Genomic DNA, 13,465 nt, shown 5'->3' with positions numbered 1-13,465 from the left:
GGTGCTGCCTGGCCAATTAAGTATTTGCTGCATTCATTTATGATATTTCATTGAACTAATGAGTCAGTTCATAGAATCATAGAAACCCTACACTGCAGAAAGAGGCCATTCGGCCCATCGAGTCTGCACCGACCACAATCCCACCCAGGCCCTACCCCCATATCCCTACATATTTTACTCACTAATCCCTCTAACCTACGCATCTCAGGACACTAAGGGGCAATTTTAGCATGGCCAATCAACCTAACTCGCACATCTTTGGACTGTGGGAGGAAACCGGAGCACCCGGAGGAAACCCACGCAGACACGAGGAGAATGTGCTAAACACATGATGTGGAGATGTCGGCGTTGGACTGGGGTGGGCACAGTAAGAAGTAAGAACAATGGAGTTCTCCAATGTTTGGAATGTCCCCTTTCAGGTAAGATGTTAAAGCAATTATTTTCCTGTTTTAATGATTCAGGTGGATGTAAAAGACTCAATGGCACCACTCAGCCGAGAGCAGGGAAAACTGATTGACTCGCATTCAACTCATTTGCTGTTGACTTTGCAGCAATTAACTACTCTGCTTGTTATAGGACAATAGTAACTGCAATTTAAAAATATAATTAATTGGGTTTGTGAAATCCTTTGGGCCATTCTGTGGATGTGATAAGACACTAAGCCTGATAAATCTTCTCTGGTCTCATTTCACTATAACTTTGTCAAGTGGCCATGCTGAGCAGAAGTGGAAACATTCTGGAACATATCCGGACCATCTTCAGCAGAAAATTAACAGTAAAATTTCCAAACAATATCAAAATCAAGGCAAGGGACTCTAGCATTCCAGAGGGCTTACTAGATAGACATATAACACATTAGTCCTTGAATCTGAGTTAGTCACAGTGTGAGCAAAAAGACAAGTGCAGATGGTGTTATATTTTTGTTGTCTGCTTGCTGTTTCCTTGTCTTTGGGGGATACATCTTCTAAGAGATTATGTTATGATCCACTATAGTTTCCTTTGTTTTCATTGCCATTTTGCCCTCTTCCCATCTTGAGTGCGAGGCTTCAATTCAACATTCCAGATGAAGAAGGTGAAGATGTCATTTCCTTTTCTCCCTCAGATGTGCTTGCTCATTCACAACAGAAGCTGAAGAATCTCCTGTCTTTTGGGAAGGAATCAAAGGAGCTGGTGTTTGGGCCAGCGGTGTTATTTTCTGGTTAATTACAGTGCGGTCCTTCTGAACACACGTGGACTCCTTTCAAGAACGAAGCCTCAACCAAGTGAACTTGAATTAAAATCAAACCAGGCCACAAAAGTTTGCTTTTGCTTCACACCAGGAGACTTAATACCTGCTGCCTCAGAGATGATAACATGGTGAAATTCATTCATCCCATGGCCAAAGGGCAAGCATTCAGATTATAGATTGAATCAACATCAGATTTTCCAGATGTAGTTTAAACAAGCCTGTCTTCAATTAGATGTGGTACAATTGACAATAACTTTACCGCTCTGTCCAGAAAGGGAATTCATTTGAAAGGAGGTGTCCACAGTAAGTAGGCCTCTTCTCGACTGTCATCCTTTGTCTGGTGTGATTTTTGTGAAGAAAATAGGCATAGGTGTTAGAAGCTGCAACTGAAACTGAACAGCAATTGAGGAACTGCTGTGCTGAAGGAGCGTCCAGAATACAGCATCAAAACTGAGGTAAGAGCCTTCAATGAAACTGGTTAAAAAAAAAACTGGTGAAAAAAAATTATGGACTTGTCATTCTCGGATTGGAGTGAAAACAAAATGCGTTAGAGCAACAAAAGAGTTAAATAAAATCAGAAACTGCAAGACTTGGCTTGTCATTTCTCTTTTCAGTACATAAACCAGCTGCTGCCTTTCTCCCTAACCACACACACACTGATTCAATTAAAGTGCATTTAAACTACCACCATTATATTGGTATGCGCATGGGATAGATTAGCTCAGTTATAAGTGAAAATCCTGTTGTGTACTGGACTAAACTTAGAAAATCTTCACTGGTACAAATGTTCAGCTGCTACCTGCTATTCTTTCTAGTTCTGTTGTTAAGTCACAAAAAGGTCAAAATCCCTGACTATGTTAATTTTAACAGAAAAAGTAGGTTAGAATTTAAAAGTGCCGGAATGTGGGTAGAAAAGATTGGCAGGCCACTTTCGCATGTTTGGTGTCACTTTAAGTATTTCTGCTCTTTACATATTACCAAACGTTAGCGAACATTGAGCTCATCCAAATGAAGTTCAAGTTATTGATATGAAACGTGAGCAGTATTTCGCTGATGCACAATCGAAACAAGAAAGATTCTACTTCATTTTAGACTTGATAATTGGCTTTGGTTCCCTTAACAAAATGGAACATTTGAAATATTACTACAGTAGCGTCAGTGCATAAATAGTATGTGGGATTTTTTAAAATCAGGGAGTACAGGTGTAGCAGTGGATAAGCCATAATAGAGCAGGAGGAGGAAAGGGTGACCTGGAAGTGCAGTGGGCACGGGAGCTGAGGTTAATCTAGGATGCTAATATATCTGAAAGGACCAAGCTCTGCACATTACGGAAGGCTGAGCATAAGGAGACAGGCTGTGACTGTGATTGCCCATGTATTCTACTAAAGCTCTTTATTGTTAGTTAATTGTTTGTAGTGCAGCGACAATGTCAATATTCCAGGAACCTTTTAGATAACATTACAGGAGTCAAATACTTTGTATGCCTTTTGTGCAACTGGCATTACTACCTGATAAAGGAGTGACACTCTGCAGGATGTAATAAAAATGAATTGATTTTATGCAGTTATATAATGGTAACAGTCTTTGAAGTTAATTTGTTTTGCTGGAGGATTTGCTTCTTGTGTAGATCCTACCACTACAAGTTTCAATAGTTAATAGAGCAGCAATAATAGGTTATTTATGTTGCTAGTGTGCTGGTGAGAGTGCAAAATTGCTGCATTGCATGGGGGTGCAAAAGGCTAATGACCTGAAACTGCAACTAACCCTGAAGCTTCTGCATCAATGGTGAAAATACTATTTGCTCAAATTGCTGCGGGCTCATTGCTTTCAGAACTGGCACCTTCTGCCATGAATGTCAAATTTCTGATCCAGTGCTACTTTCTGCTTAGTACTGCCAGAGGGCATTTAGCATAACTTAAGATGTAGGAGCGGAAGTAGACTATTCAGCCCATGGAAGCTGCACTGCCATTAAATGAGATCATGACTGATCTGATATGATGATCCTCAATTCAACTTTTCCAAATTATCCCCTTAACCCTTGATTTCCTTACTGATTAAAAATCTGTCTACCTCAGCCTTGAACATACTTAATGATCCAGCCTCTACAGCCCTCTGCTGTAAAGAATTCCACAGATTCATTGCCCACTGAGAGAAGAAATTCTTCCTCATCCCTGTCTTAAATGGCTGATACCCTTATTCTGAGACTCCATGACTTCTGGTTCTAGACTCTCCCACAAGGTAAAACAAGGTAAACCAGGTAATACAACCTCGCAGTATCTACCCTGTTGAGCCCCTTGAGAATCCTATATACTTCCTTCAGTTACCCACTAATTTGCCCCAGCATTGAATAGTGGGCAACTTGGAATTCTTGCCATTTGACCTAAAGTGAACTATGACTACAATTTGGAGTTTGAAACTCTCCTTAGATACTTCTTCTATGATTATGGTCTATTTTTGAGAGATATTTATTGAAGATGTCAATGATATCACTGCCCCAGATTCACCAGTGCTTAGTGCCTTGTGATTCCTGAATACCACAATTAATTTCCATCAAAGTGTCTCTGTTAGGGCTGATGATTAATTCCTGATAAGTGTTCCATTAAGTGATGCTACATGGATTCAATTGGAGGGTAATTCTGTTTTCCTCACACTGTGTACAGAGCTTATGATTCATTCTGTTAAATAAATGAACTAATTCATGTGGATGCTGAATTGCACATGTCTGATTATACACTTGGTTGCAATTACCATCTGTGAACAAGTTTATGAAACATACTGTACAGATTATAGTAATATTAAATGTAAAGATATGTGTTGACCTTCTCCCAATTGACAGCAATGGTTTTAACCTCCCCTGATGGCATTTTGTTTTGTGGATTCATTGCTGCCATCGGAATTGTTAGAAAGCCATTTCATAATTCCTGACTGTGAAGTGTTAAGAAAAATAATAAGTAGCAGATGGTGAAAGTTAAAGACAGAACCAACCACCCTCAGATACAGAAGGAAAAAGATTACACGCAATTAAAGCTGCTCCAAACTACGTGAGAGTATTGTATTGCATTGCAAAAATAATCCCTAATAATTCTCACACAAGAAGAAAACAGCAACATGTTAGGTGACTTTTATAAACACACTATAAAGCTGCGGGGTTAATGTTGCAGTCTCCATTAATATTATGATCTGCTTTTGCCAGCAGTGCTCATAGGTGCCAGCACTGCAGCAACAGAGAAATGCAGCAGTATTGTATAATGAACATAGCTGAATGAAATAGTCTGGGTTAATTGACATTTAAAATGATTACAAAACATCAATGACAAACAGCATCAGCAGGGAGCACCAATACATTTTCCCATCAAAAGAGCGGACATTTCAACATTTGCAGTAATAACAACTTCTTGAGTTACAGAACTCTTGGAACACAGGGCCTGATGCAGATTCCGTCTCCTCCCTTTAATCTTTTCCACCTCCCATTATTTCACAATTTCCTTTCTGGGAAAAGTTTTTTTGGATTAAGAACAGGACCATTCTAGTGACAACATTGATACAATGTTGTTGTAGGATCATGCACTGTGTTTAATGACAGACCATGTTCATATGTCACTTTAAAGAAATACAAAAGTATTCAAAGTTCAAAGAATGTGAATCATCCTAATGGTTTTAACATATACCGTACTTCAGTTTAAATGACGCAACGTTGCTTTAACCATAACTGCAAGGAGAAAACACGAAAGGTTCTTTAACACAAAGGTAAGTCATTTTAACTTTACCGTAAATGATTTGTTGTAGTTTTATATAAAAAATGATAAACAGTGTTTAAAATTCAGTTATTGCTCTAAGATTATGTGTACAGAATACATGAAAAACAGCTTCCTACTGTTCAAAAGATTAGATGATATTATTAAGTACAATCAGATTTTTTGTGCACTTCTGGCAATTAAAATACCCGCTCCTATGATGAGATTCTTCGATAATCTTTGTGCTTCCCAACAGGGAAATCGCACTCGTAGGGATCAAGCGTTGGGGTTTTGGGCTGCAGCGTTGTAGCCTGCACTTACTGTGAATGTGGCTCCCTGCTGGAAACACAGAATCCTGGAATCACTCTAGTGGGTAATGCACCACATGTGGTGGCACTGGGCCATTCGAACCAGAGGGAAGAATTCCTTTGGAAGTTCTTCTGCAGTGACATTTTAAAAATGTCTGTGAAGCTCTCTCTGCTAGCTAGTGCCAACAAAATAAGGAACATGTTTGAAAAGGGAATAGTCACACATTCACTATAAATATTGAGCACGGGGAATCTTCACAAACATGTTTAAAATGTCACTGCGACAGGTGGCCAGAGGAACTCTTAACCCCGCTCCCAGGAATGATTAAGTTCTGATCCTGCTTATTGATGCCAGCTGGCTGGCAGTAACTGCATTGCATCTCCTCCTGAGCTAGAAAAGTAAACTTGCAAAGGATGAAAAAGAAAATACTGACAACAATCAGCCAGTGGAAGGAGAAATATAAGGTTAATGTTGCAGGCAGATGGCAGATCGTTGCAACTGGAAAATTATCAGGTAAAAGGAGGCAGGATAGAGAATAAAAGGAAGCGATCTATGATTGGGCAGAAGCAGCAGATGATTAAATGACCAATATGGTGATGGTACATTCCTAAAGGAGGTAATAAGGAACAACATTAGAAAGATAAAAATCTACAATGTAAAAAGATTCCTGTGCTTCGGAAATGTGGTGTAAGAAAGGCAGGACTGCCACTCTCTATCTCTAACTTCTTCCAACTCTTCCTGATTTCCGTATCCTTTCAATTCTAGCACATCTCCGATTTCCATCTCTTCACTAGTGCTGGCCGTGGTTTCAGCTATGTAGACCATAAACTTTTGCATTTATTGCTCCCTAAAACTCTTCATCTCTCTATTTGTTTCTTCCTTTAAACAAATATACTCATGAATACTTATCTCTTTGATCAAGCTTTTAGTCATCTGTATTAATATCACTTTAGGCTTGGTGTCAAATTCTGACTGATAATGCTGCTGTGAAGCACCTGGGGATATTGTTAACTACACGATAGCTATGCAATTGCAAATTGTTCCAGCTGGCTGTATACCAACGGGGGAGCATTATCCTAAGCACCAGCCTATACTATGATAGAATGGTTACCTTAACAGCAATGGAGGCCATTTGGGCTGTCGTGACCATGCAGACTCTCTGCAAAAATAATGCTCCTAATCCCACTCTCCAGCTTTTTCCCTGCAATTTATTTCTCTTCAATTTATTTCTCTCCAGTTCCTCTTAAAAGCCAGGATTGATTCTGCCTCCACCATACTCTGAGGTAGAACATCGCAGAGTCTATTCATTTGCTGTGTAAAAAAATTATCCCTCACGTCATCGGCAGTAAAAAGTTATTAAATGTAAAAGAATAGTGTAACAGAATATTGGTCAAGAGAAAATATTCCTTTGTTGAAGCAATATTAATGTACAGATTTATTTCATTCATTGAACTGCATGGAATGTAAAGCTATAAATAAATTTATTAAGTTTGGAATATCGTGGAGGCTCTTCCATTTGGGAATAGATTTTTGAGTGGGGAGAGGGAGTGGGAGTGGCTTTAAGAGGCAAGAAGAAGTGATATTTTTGAGCCTGTGTCCAAAATCCAATCATAATCCCATTATTAAGCACATAAAGTCTTTAAATCATTAGGGAACGCAGATGCTATCCACTCCATGTGTTGCTTGGGAAACTGAAAACATTTAATTTACCGCCAAGATAGGCAACAAAACATTTGATTGTCAAAAATAATGTGCTCAAATCTCTAGACTTTCCCAGAGCTAATTAACAGCCATAGATTTTCACAAATAAAAGGGAAATCATCTTTATCATTGCTCCAGCAACTATATGATCACCAGGATGTTGGAGAACCCAAGGCAGGATTTGGAGAAGGGCTGTTTGCCTGAGTAATCTGGCATGTCAGCTACAACTCTCACCAACTTTTACAGATGCACCATAGAAAACATTCTTTCTGGTTGTATCGCAGTTTGGTCTGGCTCCTGCTCTGTCCAACACCGCAAGGAACTACAAAAGGTCGTGAATGTAGCCCAATCCATCACGCAAACCAGCCTCCCATCCATTGACTCTGTCTACACTTCCCGCTGCCTCAGCAAAGCAGCCAGCATAATTAAGAACCCCACGCACCCCGGGCATTCTCTCTTCCACGTTCTTCCTTCGGGAAAAAGATACAAAAGTCTGAGGTCACGTACCAATCGACTCAAGAACAACTTCTTCCCTGCTGCTGTCAGACTTTTGAATGGACTTACCTTGCATTAAGTTGATCTTTCTCTCCACCCTAGCTATGACTGTAACATTACATTCTGCACTCTCCATTTCCTTCTCTATGAACGGTATGTTTTGTTTCTATAGCGCGCAAGAAACAATACTTTTCACTGTATATCAATACATGTGACAATAATAAATCAAATCAAACCAAATAAGAGTAAATATTCTTCTGCAGTGTTCATGGCTGTGCTGTGGGCCTGTTTTATTTATTCTTTCATAGGCTGTGAATGTTGCTGCTTAGGCCAATTTTTGTGGCCCATCCCTAATTGTCCTTGAGAGAGTGGTGTTGAGCCACCTGAACTGCTGCAAAGCATGTGGTCTGGGTACACCCAGAGTGCTGTTAGCGAGGGAGTTACTTTCACACATTTTTCATCTTTATGCCACTTACGTAACTGCTTCAAAATGAGTAATGAATAATGGCAGGCTGAAATCCTCAATGAAAACTTTCCACTGAAGGGACACTTGTTATTTCAAGGATAATTTGTCATGAATTGTTTTGATTCGTTGGGTGCAGTTTATAGTAAAACTCTTACATGTGGGAGGAGTGCGCTTGCAGTCAGCATCACAGAGAAGCAGTCTGGGAATCGTGTCCTTGCAGTCAGAATCACCATGAAGCAGTCTGGGAAGAGTGTCCTTGCAGTCAGAATGGCCATGAAGCAGTCTGGGAAGAGTGTCCTTGCAGTCAGCATCACCGTGAAGCAGTCTGGGAAGAGTGTCCTTGCAGTCAGTTCTTGTTAAAAAAACAAAAAGAGTGACATCACAGGAAAATTTGTAAGAGTGCAGTGAGAAATCTGATTGCTATCTTGGAGTTTGGCGCTCCTGAGGTGATGTCAGGATTCAAACCTTATGTGGGGAAGTGGAAGTAGCTGATTGAATGAGTACGTCAGTGAGTATTTACTACTTTATTGCTTATAGTTTATAAGGTCTTTATTTTCTGGTCTATATTTTGTATGGGCAATATTCTGCAGTAACAGGGACCAGGGAAGAAGGACCCTCGAGTAATTGATATTATTTGATGTTAGGTATCTTCCGAATGGTTTAATTTAAAGGGTTAAGTCATGGCAGAAGAGCTCAAAACCATGGTGTGCTCCCCCTGCTCTATGTGGGAAGGGGAGAATATTTCCAGGACTGACACATGTGCAGGAAGCATCTCCAGCTGTACTCTCTGTGAGAAGAAATTTCTACACACCTCACTTTTAAATGACTGGCCCTTTATTTTATAGCTATGCTCCCTTGCTCAAGACTCTCCCACTTGTGAAAACATCTCACCATCTACCCTGTCAAGCCCCCTCTGGATCTTATGTGTTTGAATAAGGTCACTTCTCACTCTTCTAAACTCCAAGGAATACAGACCCAGGCTATTTAATCTCTTTTGATAGCACAACTTTCTCATTCCAGGAATTAGCCTGGTGAATCTCCTTTGGACTGCCTCCAATGTTACTATATCCTTTTTTAGGTAAGGGGAGATTTCATCAACAACCTGCACAATTGCCACAAAAGAGATGTTAAAAATACCCACTTAAGGTTTTGTACCTGAAAGCACAGAGCATTTGAAACAAAATGGATGAATTGTACAGATAGATGTAAAGGGGTATAGTATGGTTGGCATTACGAAAATGTGGCTCCAAGGTAAGCAAGGATGGGAAGTAAACATTGAGGGCATTAAGTGTTTAGGAAGGAAAGATGGAAAGGAAAAGGTGATGGAGTCGCATTGTTGACTGAAGATGATATTGATATGATATTGGGGAAAGATATTAGCATAGATGATGTAGAATCTGTGGGGTTGAGTTAAGAAACAGCAAGGGACAAAAAACATTGGTGGGGGTGGTATACAGACCACCAAGCTGTAGTGGTAATGTTGGGAAAAGCATTGGACAGGAAATCAGAAATGCACATGTTAAAGGAACATCTGGGATTTTGAGCGACTTTAATCTGCATATAGATTGGTCAAGTCAAAATAGTCACAGTACAATAGAGGAGGAATTTTTGGAGTCCATGTGGGAGGGGTTTTTGGAGCAATACATTGAGGAGCCAACAAGGGAGCAGGTCATCTTGAAATGGGTGTTCTGCAATGAGATAGGATTAGTTGGCAATCTAGTTGTGAGAGAACCCTGGGGGACGAGTGACCATAATATGGTAGAATTCTTTGTCAAGGTGGATAGTGATGTAGTTGATTCTGAGACCAGGGCCCTGAATCTCAATGAAGGTAACTATGATTGTACGAGGCATGAATTGGCCATGACGGACTGGGAAACATTACTGAAAGGAGAGACAGTGGACAGGCAATGGCAGGCATTTAAAAAATGAAAAGGTGAACTCCAGAAGTTGTTCATTCCTGTTTGGCGCAAGAGTGGTAAGGGAATTGTGGCCAAACCATGGCTTACAAGGGAAATTAGGTACAGTATCAGATTCAAGGAAGAAGCATAAAATTGGCAAGAAAAAGCAATAGACCTGAGGATTGGGAGCAGTTTAAAATTCAGCAAAGGAGGACCAAGGGACTGTTTAAGAAGGGAAAAATAGAGTATGAAAGTAAGTTGGCAGGCAACATAAAAACTGACTGTAAAAGTTTCTATAGATATTAAAGAGAAAAAGATTGACAAAAATGAATGTAGGCCCCTTACGGTCAGAAACAGGACAATTCATAATAGGGAATAAAGAAATGGCTGAGGAATTAAGTTTGTACTTTCCTTCAGTCTTCATAAAGGAAGACATGAATAATGTACCAGAAGTGCTGAGAGAAACATGTTTTAGTGAGGAGCTGAAGGAAATCAGCATGAATAGAGAAATGGTTTTGGGGAAATTAATGGGATTGAAGGTGGATACGTCTCCAGGTCCTGATAATCTTCAACCCAGAGTACTTAAGGAAGTGGCCCTGGAAACATACATACCCTTCACAACATACCCTTCCACCTATCTCGGTATCATCGACAAATTTGGAAACCTTATATTCTGTTCATTTCTCAAGGTCATTTTGCAAATAGTGAACAATTGTGGGCCAAGAACTGATCCCTGCAGTATTCCACTACTTACATCTTTCCACTCTGAAAAAGGACCCATTTATTTCAACTTTGTTTTCGATGTGACAGCCAGTTTTCAATGCATGCAACACACTTTATGCACCAGCCTCTTATGCGACTCCTTGTCAAATGCCTTTTGGAAATCCAAATGCACTACATCTACAGTTTCCTTCTATCGACTCTCCCTGTTACATCCTCAAAGAACTTGAGCAAATTTGTCAAACATGATTTACCTTTCATAAAACCATGTTGACTAGGCTTGATATTCAACTTTTGTAAATTATTTGCTATTTTGTCTTTGCTTATAGAGTCATAGAGTCATAGGGGTTTACAGCATGGAAACAGGCCCTTCAGCCCAACCTGTCCATGCTGCCCTTTTTTTTAAACCCCTAAACTAATCCCAATTGCCCGCATTTGGCCCATATCCCTCTATACCCATCATACCCATGTAGCTATCTAAATGCTTTTTAAAAGATAAAATTGTACCCGCCTCTACTACTACCTCTGGCAGCTTGTTCCAGACACTCACCACCCTCTGTATGAAAAAATTGCTCCTCTGGATACTTTTGTATCTCTCCCCTCTCACCTTAAACCTATGCCCTCTAGTTTTAGACTCCCCTACCTTTGGGAAAAGATATTGACTATCTACCTTGTCTATGCCCCCCATTATTTTATAGACCTCTATAAGGTCACCCCTCAGCCTCCTGCGCTCCAGAGAAAAAAGTCCCAGTCTTATTGACTCCAACGTTTTACCAATAATAAATGTTAAACTAACTAATCTATATTTCCCTCCCTTCTGCCTTTCTCCCTTTTTAAGTAAGGGAGTCACATTGGCTGTTTTCCAATCTTCTGGTACCCCTCCTGGAATTTAGCAAGTTACAAAAAAATTTCAACCAATGGGTTCACTACCTCTGCAGCCACTTCTGTTGAAACCTTAGTGTGTAGTTCATTGCATCCTGGTGACTTGTCTGCCTTTAGCCTCTTGAGTTTCTCTAATACTCTATCACTTGTGATTACAATTTTTGTAAGTTCGACCATGTTATTTGAAATCAGCCCATCTGATATCTTATGGATATTTGTAATATTTTCCACGGTGAAGACTAATGCAAAAATTTATTTAGCACATCCGCCATTTCTTTGTTTGCTGTTATCAATTCACCAGCCTTGTTCAGTAGAGGTCCTACATTTACCTTTGCCGCTCACTCCCTATTTACATATCCACTGAAAGTCTTACTGTTGTTTTTATGCTGCATGCAAGTTTTCTCCCAAAATTCATTTTTTTCCCCTTCTTATGAACATTTTAGTCTTTTGCTGCAGGATCCTAAAAACCTTCCAGTCCTCTAGCCTACCATTATTCCTTGCTACTTTATATATCCTGCTTTTCAATTTAACATTATCCTTGATCTTCTTTGTTAACCATGGATTTTGCCTCTTTCTCATGGAATCCCTCTTTTTGATTGAGATAAACTGCTGAGCATTTGGATCAGCTGTTTGAATATCTGCCCCTGCTCATCTGCTGATCTGTATCTTGTCTTGTTTCCCCAGTTCACCTCAGCCAACTCCTCCCTCAGACATTTATAATTGCCTTATTTAAGTTCAAGACACTGATCATGGATCTTTGGCGTTCACCCTCAAACTGTATCTGGAATTCTATTATATTGTGATTTCTACTCCCAGAAGATCCTTAACAGAATCCCTTTTTAATCCTCCTTCATAACACAAAACCAAATCTGAAATAGCCCATTCCCAGGTAGGTTCCACAACGTACTGCTCTAAAAAGGAATCCCTGATGCAATCCACAAATTCTTCTTCGATGCTGCCCTTGGCAGTTTGGTTTGTCCAATCAATATGCAGATTAAAATTTCCTAAGATAATTGCAGTTCCCTTCAACCATGCTCTTGATATTTCCCTATTTATGCACTGACTTCTTGAGAGGTCACATTTTGGAGGTCTATAGATGACTTCATTTCAACCTAAATTCTACATCACTATCCACTGCCTTTATATCACAATTCAGCACTGCTCTGAAACCTTCCTTGATTAACAACGCTATCCCACCTCCTTTCCCCTTTAGCCTGTTCTTTTGGAACATTGCATACCCTGGAATTTTGAGCACCCAGTCCTAGTCACCTTGCAACCATGTTTCTGTAACGGTTAATATATCATACTCGTATGTTGCAATCTGTGTTGTCAATTCATCTATCTTGTTGCAAATACTTTGTGTAATCAGGTAATGAACATTTAGCTTTGATTTTTTACAATTGTTTGCAACTCTGGATTTGCTCTGTGTTGCATATTTTTGTTTAAGTTTCTTGCCCCAGCCTGTCACACTACGAGGGTCAGCTCCCTTCTCACTATCCTGTGCCACTGCTCCCTCATATGACCCTGATTTTTTAAACCTTCCATTCTTGGAACCCTCCCCCCTCCTAGTTAGGTGTCTTGTATGAGTCCTTGGTGTAATATAACTTTCATATGATCTGTACCTAACTGTAGTTTTCTGTTGACACGCAGACTGATCACTAACCTGCATTTTTACCTTTAACTTTGACTTCCTAATTTTCCAAGCAACTGAACCCTCACCCCTCACTCTTTAGTTTAAAGCCCTCCCTACTTCCCTAGGTAGGCAGTCCGCAAAACACTGGTCCCAGTGTGGTTCAGATGTAGGCTGTCCCAATGGTACAGCCCCATTTTCCCAAGAACTGATGACAATATCTCACACCAGTCTTTGAACCATGTATTCACCTCTCAAATTCTGTGTATCCTTTTCCAATTTGCATGTGGCTCAGATAATTATCCAAAGCTTCTAACCTTGGAGGTCTGTTCTTTAATTTAGTGCCTAACTTGTCAAACTGCCTACACCGTACCTCTTTCCCAATTTTTGCTATGTCATTGG

At 39.9% G+C, this 13,465-nt stretch overlaps 1 protein-coding gene across 1 annotated transcript in view; it reads left to right on the top strand.

Annotated features, from left to right (window-relative positions):
- The first annotated feature begins 4,716 nt into the window (after positions 1 to 4,716).
- Positions 4,717 to 13,465, top strand: part of LOC144493570 (scavenger receptor class A member 5-like) — a 93,537-nt gene continuing 84,788 nt past the window's right edge. The window contains exon 1 of the mRNA XM_078212673.1: positions 4,717 to 4,975. The gene's annotated coding sequence lies outside the window, so the exon portion shown is untranslated. The remainder of the gene's footprint in view (positions 4,976 to 13,465) is intronic.

Source organism: Mustelus asterias, chromosome 5, assembly GCF_964213995.1.
Source record: "Mustelus asterias chromosome 5, sMusAst1.hap1.1, whole genome shotgun sequence".
Taxonomy (NCBI): Eukaryota; Metazoa; Chordata; class Chondrichthyes; order Carcharhiniformes; family Triakidae; genus Mustelus; species Mustelus asterias.
Note: the sequence above shows the minus strand (reverse complement) of the source record. Positions and strands in the feature narration are given on the sequence as shown.